Source organism: Cupressus sempervirens, chromosome 2 (assembly GCF_028749045.1).
Source record: "Cupressus sempervirens isolate cs-2001-9-10 chromosome 2, ASM2874904v1, whole genome shotgun sequence".
In the NCBI taxonomy this organism is placed as follows: Eukaryota; Viridiplantae; Streptophyta; class Pinopsida; order Cupressales; family Cupressaceae; genus Cupressus; species Cupressus sempervirens.
Window position 1 is genome coordinate 35,442,089 of NC_143119.1, and position 13,179 is coordinate 35,455,267.

Genomic DNA, 13,179 nt, shown 5'->3' on the forward strand with positions numbered 1-13,179 from the left:
AATTGATGATTAAGCTAATTTCTAAAACCTCTCGTGTATGGATACCATAATTTAATCAAAATTTAACTTTTTCAAAAAAAATTAACTTCAACAGAATTGTGTGTATATTAGTGATATTTAAATTTATTTAAGAAATATGAAAATTTTAAAAAGTTATTAAAGTTTTAGTGAATCTCATCATTTTATGTTTAGGTGACACTTTTGATTAATAAATAATGGAAAAATGGAAAATGAACTCATAACACTATAAAATTTACATTTCTAAAATCAAAATAGTAAGATCTATAATGGGTTTTCATTTTGTCAAAAAATTCAATGAGGGAGACCCTATAAAAATTATGGCACTGCGCGAAATTGTTGAATAAGTGCCTTACTCAAAATTTGATAGATAAAGGCACAAGTTTGGTCTGACCAAGCCTATACCATGCCTTTCCCCAAGACAAAACCCAATGCCAATGGGAAATTCCTACCCATGGCTTTAGAATCGGGCACCCAATTCTTAGTTCAAAAATTAGGTGCCTGATTCTAATTTAGCCATTGTAAGAATGGGGCACCTGATAATTTAAAGTAGTGGGTACCTAATTTTAAAATTATGTACCTAATTATTAATAAATTGGGTGCCCAATTTATTAATCAGGCACCTGATTTGAAGATAGTCGTTGGGTCCCAAAAGCTGGCCCATAAAGCACTAAACAATCATTTCAATCATTATTTGATAGTCTCAGGATACAACAACACATTTTTGTCATATTATTGTACTTCTTATCATATTTTTCCTTTTTCAAGCTCTAATTGATTTGAATTCAAAGTTAGTGCAAAGATGGGATCAAAACAATGAAGAAAGAAGAAAATGAAAGTTCTAAAAAATGAGGATATTGCAGCAAACAAAGAGAAGGAAGCACAACATCAACAAGAGAGAAGACAAAGAAGTAGAGAGTTTAGCAATGTTGGGTCTTCAATTTGAAATATTGTTTTAGAATATAAGGACATTAAGAATACCATGAAGGATGAAGAGGCTAAAGAAGAGAACCCAAAACAAGGATATTTAGGTGCACATTCTAATCAAACATTCAATACAAGTGTGTCTCCAAACCATCAAGTTTATTCTCATAATGAAATTAGTAATCTTGTAGAAGTAGGTTATGATTTAAATGATTTAGGTTTTCTTCATGAGAATAGATTGTCAAATGATCATGCATGACAAAAACCAATATAAATGCAAGCCACAAAAGAAGAACCAAGAAAAAATGAAAATGAGATTCAAATTCCAAATAACATTGAAAATGAAATGACAACTGAAAACAACAATTATATGAATTTAGACATGGAAACACCAAGTATTGAAGAAACATGTTTGAATGATATTAAAGTGCACGAAAATAATTTTCATTTTTTAAATGGTATGCTAGATAATCTTCATGGACTGGTTTTGTGGAGACAGATTAGAAAATATACTAATAGATTATATAGACAATTTTTTATGATAAGAAATTTGGGTTTCAATGCCGGTTAATGTTACAACTAATTAAAATGTCTAAAATGTAAAAAAATGAAAATGTTAGGAATGTATGAAAAACCCAAGAATTAAAATGAGTCTTTAAAACAATGTGTATCCACTATTGCTAGTGCCTTTAATCTTATTAGAAAAAGAAGTCTCTCTAAAGATAAGAATGCAACACAATGAGCAATAACAACAACTTTAGTTAACAAATCAACTTCTAACAAAATATTGATTAGTAACATAAGTGGATATCTTAATGCGAGTCATAAAAAATTAGAAAGAGTTTTAAAGAGAAGGGTTAACTTTGAATGTGACCTAGTGAATAGTTTGTGGACATCTAATGGTAGGCTACCGAGATCTAATATGAAACTTACTAGTGAAGCCAAAAGTTTGGTTGATTTTTTTTTGCATGATAATACAAGAGTATCACCTAATTCAAGAGATGTTCTTAAATATATAATTGGCTCAAAAATATGTGATCCACATCCTAAACTCCTTTTGGACATTACTCAAATTGAATTGTTCAAAAAAAATAAGATGATAAGGTGTTGACTATTACCATTAGTCAAAGATCTTTTGAAAAGTGTAGACCATGGTATGTAAGGATTAACAAAGAAAGAATCACATGACATTGTAAAACCATGTTGGATACAATTGTCCAATTGTGTGTTATCTTTGATGCTACACAAATGTCATATCAGTTGGCAAATAGTATCCACCAAGCTTAGTTGGTCAGCAAAGAAATTTTCAAAGTCTACCAAGCATTCCTAGAAATTACTCTGTGGAAACAATGTCTACCAAGCTCACTTGGGCGTCAAAAGATTTTGTGAGAGAAAGTAGTATTAACCGAGCTCCCATGGTTAATGGCAGAAATTCAATGTTTACCAAGTTCACTCAGTCTTCAAAGAATTTTGCAGGGTTCACAATGTTAACCGAGCTTTAGTTGGTTAACATAGGAAATCATTTTTGGAACAGTGTTTATCGAGTAGGGTCAGCTAATGAAGGATTTTATTAATTTTTAAAATAAAGTTTAATTATTTGAAGTAATGTTTGTAGCCGACTTAGGTAATGATTATTGGTAATTGCAAGTTTGAAATGAGTCAACTTGATAATTTGAAAGGTATATATGAAAGGTCAAGTTGAGAATTCTAAAGTGTAATGAGTGAGCATGCAAGTGTATTGATTGAAGAAGAAAGTGTGAGTGAACTTTGAAGGATGATCAAATATCCTTGAGGAGCAGCAAAGTTTTATTTGATTAGGAAGGATCTAGTAGAGTAGAATAGATATCTATATCAACAATTAAGTTGCATCTCATTCAATTCATTTCATTGTTACTTTCTCACCATTGTAGTAGTGATTCCTAAATCTCTTAATAAAGTTGGTTTAATAGCCATTTTAAATCATCTAACAAGGTGAAAGCTCTATTGAATTGTTCTAAAGACCTTTTATAAGGCCACTCCTAATAGGGTGATTAAATCCTCTAATAGGGTCACACCTAACAGTGTGTTTTGTAACCTTTAACCAGGTTGGCTTCTAACAGGGCTTACTTCATAAGAGTGAAAATTAGTAGCTAGTTACTTGGTAGTTTTTCCCATATTGAGTTTCCACATTAAATCTGGTGTCTCATGTGTTCATTTTTTTAATTTTATGGCTGCATGTTAATCACTATGAATGTTTAAGATCTATTAAAATTAACATACACTACATTTACTGACTGATAACATTTTTTTGTATGTCTACTGAGTGATAATGATAACTAGTTTTATCAGACATCAAAGGGATCTATGGGTTTATTTTTGTTGTAACTCCATCTATATTTCTAACAATTGGTATCATAGCATTTGGTGCTTGCAAGAAGGGTTTCAAGGACCTAAGCTAAAGATCAAGGTGTCTTACAAGAGCAAACTTCCAAGGCTTAACAGAGATAACTTTTTAGCATGGCAAGGTCTCATGAGGCTTCATCTAGCTTCCATTGGAGATATAGGATTGAAATATCTTGATGAGGAATGCCCAACTCCTTCTGGTACATTATCTATTAATGACATTGTTTAGAAGAAGACCCATAACACCATAATGATAGACATTGCATCTACTCTAAACTATGAAGAATTTGATGATATCAAGGACTACAAAATTGCCTTTGCAATGTAAAAAAAGCTAAAGGACATCTATGGAGGTGATGAAAATGTGAGAAGAGCCAAAGCAAAGAGTCTAATAGGACAATTTGATTAGATGAGAATGAGAGAGGATGAAAACATTGCCAAATATGTCAAGAGCGTCAAAGCAAGTCTTAGTGCAATCAAAGCTTTTGGAGGAGACATCAAAGAAGTAATAGTTGTAAGTAAAGTTCTTAGAACATTACTTTCCATTTATGCAACTAGAGTATCTACAATTCAAGAAAGAAGATGTGAAGCAAACCATAAGATAAATTTGGATGCCATTGTAGGAATATTGACTGCATTTGAGCTAGATAACTATGACAGTTATGTTCTAGCTTCCAAGAACATTGAATCTGCATTTGAAGTCAAGCTTTCACTCAAGGAAAAAGGGAAGAAAATAAAGGACACTCAATTAGAAAGTGAAGAAGAATCAAAAGAAAGTTCTAACAGTGATCTTGAAGTAGTTGAGGCTCTACTTGAAAGAAATATTCTAGAGGCAAAGGAAAATACAAAGGTAAGGTTCCCCTAATCTATTTTTCATGTGAGGAAATTGGTCATATTATAGCTAGATGCCCAAACAAGCAAAGCAAGGATGAGAAGAAAGGTCATAAGTGCAATGGCAACAAATATTTCAATTCATTCAAGGAAAAAGGTAAGAAAACATGTTTTATGGCTAAGGACTCTAAGGATTCTGATAATAGTGAAGATGAAATGGTTTACATTGCTATGAAAGATGAATCTGATAATGATGAGGAAGATAAGATGGAACTTATCTCTCATGTGAGAAAAAATGATACATGGATCATAAATAGTGGTTTTTCACATCATATGAGTGGTGACAAAATTAAGTTTGAACATTTTGAAGACTATGATGGTGGTAGTGTAAGGTTTGGAAATAATGAACCTTGTTGCATAAAAGGAAGAGGCCGAATCTCATTAACCAAAGAACTTTTATGTGATAATAGCTATTGGGTTGAAGGACTAAAACATAATTTGTTGAGTGTGGCACAACTAATCAATATTGGATTCAAGGTGGAATTCATGCATGGAAAGGCAAGACTACTAGATGACAAAGGAAAGCTGATTTGATCAGTCATACAAACAAAAGGTAATTTATTTTATCTTGATCTTAGTGAGTGCTCATGTTTTATTGCTCAAGTTGAAGAAAGTTGGTTATGGCACAGAAGGTTATGTCATGTGAATTTTGATAACATGGTAAAGATAAGAAAATTTAGGAAAGTAAGAGGTATTCCTAGTATAAAGAAACCTGATGTTAGTCTATGCAAGAATTTTCAGATTGGTAAGATGGGAAAGACTAGTTTTAAAAGAAAAAACTATTAGTCTAAAGATATTTTTGAAAATTGTGCATACGAATTTATGTGGACCTATTGGAATTGAGAGCCATACTTGAGAAATGTTCTTCATTCTTTTTGTTGATGACTACTCTAGAATGATGATTGTTATGTATCTAAGAGAGAAGTCAGAAGCATTTGAGAAATTCAAATGGTATTTGGCCAGAGTAGAAAAGGAAATAGGGAAAAGACTAAAATTCTTAAGATCAGACAGAGGTGGTGAATTCATTTCCAACGAATTCAATAACTTTTGCATTGAAAGAGGAATCAAAAGATAGGTATCAACTCCTAGAACTCCTAAGAAAAATGGAATAGCTAAAAGGAGGAAGAGATCTATCATGGATTCTGCAAGGACTCTAATGATTGAAAAGAACATTGCTATCAAATATTGGAAGGAAGATATCAGCACTGCAATTCATACCTTGAACAAAGTATAGCTGAAGAATGACTCATTTAAAACCCCCTATGAGTTATGGTATGGCTATAAACCCAATGTAAGTTACTTGAAAGTATTTGGAAGTAAATGTTCTATCATGAAAGAATCTAAAAAAGGAAAATTTGATGTAAAATGTGATGAAGGTTGAGATCAAAGAACCAGTTGTTATGTTTTATGAAAATACAAGTGCAATTAACACATCTAAGAATCTAGTAATGCATTCCAAAACCAAGCACATTGCAATAAAGTATCACTTTGTTAGAGAATTGGTGCATGATAAGGAGATTAGATTGGAATATGTCCATACAAAAGAATAGATTGCTGATATATTCACCAAGCCATTACCTAAGGATGCATTATTGTGTCTAAGAGGTAAGTTAGGGGTCATTCCCCTATCTGAAGCTCACTAAAATAAATTTTTAGTGATGCATCAATAGGAACCAAGTTGAAAATCTATAAGTTGATTGAACATAGTCATGGGAACATTGCATATGAATTAGTACTTAAGGTACATTATTACTCATTTGGTATGTGTTGTCTTTGGCATGTGTTATCAAAGGGGGAGAGTTTACTGTCATATCTTTCTGAAATTTGAATTTGTTTAAGGGAGAGTTTTTTGTTTGGAAAAGAAGCTATGTAATTCCTTCATAGAGGGAGATTACTGCATTAGTGAAGTTTGTGGCATAAAATCTAAGAGGGAGAAAAAAAATTATTAGTGAAAGAATTGTTTCAAATTTCATTGTGCTATGACATGTTGTGTTGTCATCAATGCCAAAGAGGGAGATTGTTGGATACAGTTGTCCAATTGTGTGTTGTCTCTGATGTTACATAAATATCATATCAGTTGTTAGATAGTATCTACTGAGCTCAGTTGGTTAGCAAAGCAATTTTTAGAGTCTACCAAGAATTCTTAGAAATTACTCTATGGAAATAGTGTCTACTGAGCTCACTCAGGCGTCGAAGGATTTTGTGACAAAAAGTAGTATTAATCGAGAACCCATGGTTAACAAAGGAAAGTCAGTGTTTATCAAGTTCACTATGTCTCCAAATGATTTTATAGTATTCACAGTGTTAACCAAGATTCAGTTGGTTAACATAGGAAATCATTCCTAGAACAGTGTTTATCGAGCAAGGTCGACTAATGAAAGATTTTGTTAATTTGTGAAATAAAGTTTAATTATTTGAAGTAATGTTTGTAGCTGGATGAGGTAATGATTATTGGTAATTAGAAGTTGTAAATGAGCCAACTTGATAGTTTGAAAGGTATATATAAAAGGTCAAGTTGATAATTCTAAAGTGTAATGAGTGAGTATGCAAGTGTATTGATTGAAGAAGAAAGTGTGAGTGAACTTTGAAGGATGGTCAGATATCCTTGAGGAGCAACAAAGTTTTATTTGATCAAGAAGGATCTAGTAGAGTAGAATAGAGATTTGTATCAGCAATTTAGTTGCATCTCATTCAGGTCATTTCATTGTTACTTTCTCACCATTGTAGCAGTGATTCCTAAATCTCTTAAAAGAGTTGGTTTAACAACCATTTGTAAATCCTCTAACAAGGTGATAGTTGTATTGAATTTTTATAAAGACCTTTTACAAGGCCACTCCTAATAGGGTGATTAAATCCTCTAATGGAGTCACACCTAATAGTGTGTTTTGTAACCTTTAACTAGGTTGGCTCCTAATAGAGCTCACTTCAGAAGAGTGAAAATCAGTAGCTAGTTACTTGGTGGCTTTTCCCATATTGGGTTTCCACATTAAATCTAGTGTCTCATGTGTTCATGTTATTTCTTTTATGGTCACATGTTAATCACTATGAATGTTTAAGATCTGCTAAAATTAACATACACTACATCTACCAAGTTACAGCATTTTTTTGTATGTCTACCAAGTGATAGTAGTAACTAGTTTTATCAAACATCGCAAATTATTTTTTCATTATACTCCCTAATAGAAAATTCAACCCAAGCTTTCTTATTCATTGACACATTTTGTCCCTTATTGAACCAAGTCACTATATAGGGATGAGTATGAGGTTTCTTAATAAGTTTTAGTTACTCCACTACATCTGATGAGATGATGTTGTTAGTAGACCCTAAGTCCATTATCACTTTGTAAACTTTGCCAAGGATCTTGCATTTGATCCTATATAATGACCTTCTTTGTTTAGGTTCCTCTTTAATTTATTCTCTATTCAAAACTCTTTTGAACATCAGGTTTTCTCCCTTATTTGAAGCAAGTCTCACCTCTAAATCAGTAACATCATCCCCCTCTCCTTGAGCATAGGTCACCTTATTCTCTCCATGGGATGAAGAATATGCCTTATCAAGACATATATAAGCTAGGTATCCTAGGTTGCCACAATTTTAACGCTTCATAGTAGAAAAATATGAAATCCTACCAAAACCATTGAATCCTCCACTATTATGGCCTCTTCCTCTTCTATAACAACCCCTATTGTTTCCATCACTACCTTTCTCATGTAGCTTTGAGTCTCCTTGGTTCCTAGAGTCATTTATTCTTCCCTCATATCCACCCCTATGGGTACCTATGGCATCTTTACCTTTGCCTTTGCCCCTTGAACTAGATTCTTACATCTTCTTGTTCTTCTCTTCCACCTTAAGTGCCAATTGAAAACACTAGTGGATAGAGGTGGGGTTCCATAGACTGATCTCTTCTTGAATCCCCCATCTCAAACCTCCCAGATACCTAGCAACCTTCACACTTTTTTCCTCTTGGATTTTGGACCTTAAACATAGCTTTTAAAACTCCTTTTTATAAGAGGCAACATCCATGTCCTTCTATTTTAGACTTTGTCTTTTCTTATAAAGTTGTCTTTCATAATCCTTAGGTAGATAGTTATCCCTAATTTTGGTCACCATGGCCTTCCAATTAGTTAGTGGTTTCTTTTCTTCTTTGTCCCTCTCTTCTTCAAGAAACTTCCACCAAGCTAGGGTTGGTCCCTCAATCTTGCCTTTACAACCTTCACCTTTTGAGCCTTTGTGACTTCTTCACACTCAAAGTGATTCTCCATACCTTCTATCCATTCCATGACCAACTTTGAATTTTTTTTCTTGTGAAAAAGGGTGTACCTTCTAGTGACTTTCCACTCATTGCCTTGAGGGCTTTAAGGAAGGGCTCCTCTTATATAAGGGGGTTTGGTTCAAGTTGTATATCTTCTTCATCTATGGTTTTACCCTTACCTTCATTCTCTTCTAGTTTCTCTTTAACTTGCTTTATTATCTCTGCAACCTTTTCAAATTTCTCTTTCATGGCCTCTAAGGATTCTTATAGAATCCTATTTCTCTCCCTTTTTTCTATCAAATCCATTGCTAACTATGTATTTGTCACTATGGTTCTCTCACCTACTAACTCTCCTTCCAAGTTAGATATGCACTTATCCCAAATCTTTCACTAACTCTATTACCAATTTGATGAGGAGGGATTGCTACTCTACCTTAGCCTATCCACTAAGGCACTCAAGGCTCCTCTATAGCCTTTTTAGGGTCTTTTCTTCACCCTAACACTGAGGAAATACTTCATCTATTCCCTTACTCAACCAATCCACTCCCTTCAATTTGAAACTCTACACAAAATGCAAGGTTCACCTTCATTCCTTATCTTGAATCCCACCATAGGATGAACCAAGACATTCTCCAAGCTTCCATAATGATACAAGGATAGAGGTAATAACTATGTTTCACTTACTAATTCTGATTACTAGGCTTTTTCCAAGCCTACCAAGCATATCTTATGCTATCCCTTAGATTCTTCAAGGATAGAGACCAGGTGATTGGCCTATTCCTTATGCTACCTCACCTATTCCAAATGTCTCTATCCAACCTTTCACAAACTCAACCAAATGCCTCTCACAATTCCCAAAACCTCCACCACTTTACACCCTCCAAGATCTTTCACAATACCATATCCCAAATTACTTCCATAAGGCTTAACTCATTTTCAATAGAGTGCTTCCAAGCATTCATAAGGTTCTAGATGCCTCAGTGGGCTTCAAAACACCAATACAAAATCTCCCTATGAGACTCTCCCTTGTAGTCCTACTTTGGAATTTAGGTAAGAAATCAAACTCTTCTAAACATCTCTCAAAACTAAAGTTAGACTCTAACACCCTTTACTGAATTCTATTAGATTCCAAAATCATAGATTCCCAACTATTCAATGAGGCATATAACCCAAAGGTCCTATTCTAGGCTAATAGGCCTAAAGAGCATGCTCAACTTTAAATTCTCAAAAACCTCAATAACTTTAACAAATAAATTTTAAAATGCTATTACCTTATCAAAAATATTCTAATTCTTGATTTTTGGGCTCCTAGTTGTTGAGTAGATGGCAAATCCATCAAACCCTTGCCACTATGAGAGTTTCTTGTTGTATATGACAACTACCTCACTAACTCCAACATCTCATCAATTCCACTCTTCAAAATGGTTCTTCAACATCCTAATAATATATGAAAGCTTCCTAACATTCATGTAGATCATACACAAACTTTTTCCACTTCCTAACTTGTTGATTCATTGTGTTTTCATTGCAACATCAATAAATTGCTGATTCTCGGGTATCTCTATTACAAGAAGTAAAGATGGCGTGTCAACTTAATAAGGTAAGGTAACCTTTAAGTCTTTCCCAATATTTATACAATGAAAATATGCAATTACTGTGACCAATTAACCCAAGAGTGCATGAAGATTACTATTCAAACTGTGAATACAAAGGATTATTCCCATAACCCATGATGTTAGGCAAACATGCAGCATTAGTATTGATACTCAATTTCATTATCATATATATGGAAGATTAAAAATCATCACAACCATGAATTCAAGGACAAGATGTTAGGGCAGCATTCAAATACCAATATATATACAGATTTTCACCAAAATATTGATTTATTATAAAAAATTATACACATGCTCTTCACCTTTCTTCATCACATATCCTCTCCTTGTCTCCACATGAGATTACATTGTTTTATATCATAAAAAGACATTTCACCTCCTCTAATAGGTCATCCAAGATGGATGACTATTTTTCATCCACAAAACTTGTCATTTTGCAAAAATTGTTTATAGCAACTTTCACACTTTTTGCACATTTTTGCATTTTATGTTTTCACCAGCTTTCTAGACACCCTAAATAGGTCCAACATCTAATCATGACATCTTAACACTACATTATACTCCATTTATTCCCTTTCATGGAATTTTCCATATTTTGACTCACTTTGACCTATATTTCTTAAAACATGAAAATTAGTGAACATGACCTTAATTGACCACTTAACAACCTAAATTGAAATAACTAATCCTCTAATCTAACATGGCTCACAAGAATACTGCTTATGACTCAAAGTTCCATGGGTATGGTCAGTGTGCTCTTGTGCCACATAACTATTAGAGCATCCATTCTAATATTTTACTTGATATTTAAGGTTCTTGAAGGTATTTGAGTCACTAGTTTGCATACAATCTCAAGATTTCCTTGTTTCCTAGTTCCAAAAATTTCCAAAGGACTAGTCAAAAAAACTCTAGATTAGGATACCCTTTTTAGAGCTCTTTGATATTCACTTGGGTTTAGGTCACCAACATGTTCGTACAACCCTTTTCCAATTTACCCCTATTTTTAATGGTTTTAAGGATTCCAATCAACACTTTACTAGGGTCATCTAAAACCCTTCTAGGATCAATTCCTCAAGTATTTTCCCTTGGTTTGGTGTACCTTCATTTATCATTCCTCACATCCAAACAACTAGATTGGTCATTTCAATCCATCTGCTACACCTATGACATCTATCTTGATGAATTTCACCTAGCCAGGTAGCCTCCTACTTGCCTAGGGCTTTGCTTTAAAAATAGAAAACCATATCCCAACCAATAAAAAATTCATATATATATATATATATTTCTCTTCTTAATTCCAAAAGGCCATAGAGATTTGACCATTGAAATTCAATAGAGAGGCATTTTTCTCTATGCTACTCCAAACAGGGCAGTGAACTATACAATTACAAGTTAATTTTCTAACACCTCCTTAAATAAAACTTCAAGAACCAAAATCAAATGAATTAAAATTAAATTCAATCCTCCAACTAGAAATTCAAAGAAACAATCTCAATTAGTCCATTCACATCTAGATCTTGAGCATGCAACTTGACTATAACAAGAAAATGCTTCAAAGTTGCTATTATTTCAAATTTGAATTTACACAATCTGAACACTGACTCTTCTCCTAGGTGTGTAATGGTGTTTTATTCCCATTTTTCACATGTTTAAACTTCTTTAATGGGCCCATTACTAAAAAATTGCTAGTTTCTTGGTTTTGGCAAGTTTTTGTCAATGTTGTCAAGTGCAACTTTTACAAAATGCAAAGTTGGTTGAGTGACTTTTATAACTTTGCACTTTGACGATGTATAGACCTTAATACATCTTAGATGAGTCTAGTAAGATTTAAAATTAAATTCTAACATGATTTCCCAACTTTGGAGTTTTTGGTCAAATCTTGGGTAACCCTTGACTCATTCAAGCAATTGCAAGTAAGTTAAACATTTTAAGGACACTACCTAACCTCTCACTTTCTCACAGTCACCTACCTATCTACATGACTCTAATCACACCCTTGTGGCTTTATAGTTAGGCCTTATTTCCTATTGGTTTGCTAAAACCACCTACAACTCAAAACTTCTAGGACCTTGCACTATGATCCTTAGGTGCTCGTACACCAAAAACATAACTCGTACAACTTCATTATGTGTCTACTACTCTTCTAGTCTTCATAGAAAAAAACATTATTTTGATAGAAGCACAACTTAATTGATAGTAGGCCCCTACCCTTAGAATAGTAGGGGCCCCAAAAATAGATTATTCCGCATGATAAACACAATCATGAATGCAATATGTCAATCATAAATAGTCTCTCAAATTCTTAGGATATTCCCCTGAAGGAATACCATCAGAATTCATGCTAACAATCTCCCTCTTTGGCATTGATGGAAACATAGATAAAAAAAGATCTAAGTTCCAAGAAGCCAAATCAAACTCTACTACTTGATGAGGAGGGTTTCTAAATTGCATTAGCCTATCCACCAAGACACTTAAGGATCTCATATGGCCTTCCTAGGGTCTAATCCTCACCCTAACTCTAAGGTTATTCTTCTTCTATTCACCTACTTCACCAATCCACTCTCACTAATTTGTAACTCTTCACCAACTCTAAGGCTATGCTTCATTACCTAGCTTGAATCCTTCCACAGGATGAAGATAGTCTCTCACTAGACTTCTAGGGTATATTGAGCTTCTTCTCTCACTCATCTGATGATTTTGAAGGTGCTTGTTGAAGTTTGAATCATCAATTTGTAAATGATCTCAAGAAACCTTGTTTAAGAGGGCTACAAGGGCTACTAGCAATTATGTCTCCTAATTGAGTTTTTGGCCTCTAACTTCACAAACTTCCAAAGGAGTTTCCAAAAAAATATCATATTCCAATACGCCTTTTAGAGTACTACAAGATTCACCTAGTTTTTAGTCACAAAGGTGTTTGTACAATATCTAACCAAAATATCCCTATTTTTAAGGGTTTTGAAGGCTTCTAACAATAGTTTACTAGGGTCAATAAAAACCCTTTCAAAATAAAAACTCCAAGACTTCTTCCTTGGCCTATTTTTTCTTCATGTGATACTCTTTCTAACCATATTATTGGATTGACCATTTTCAATCCA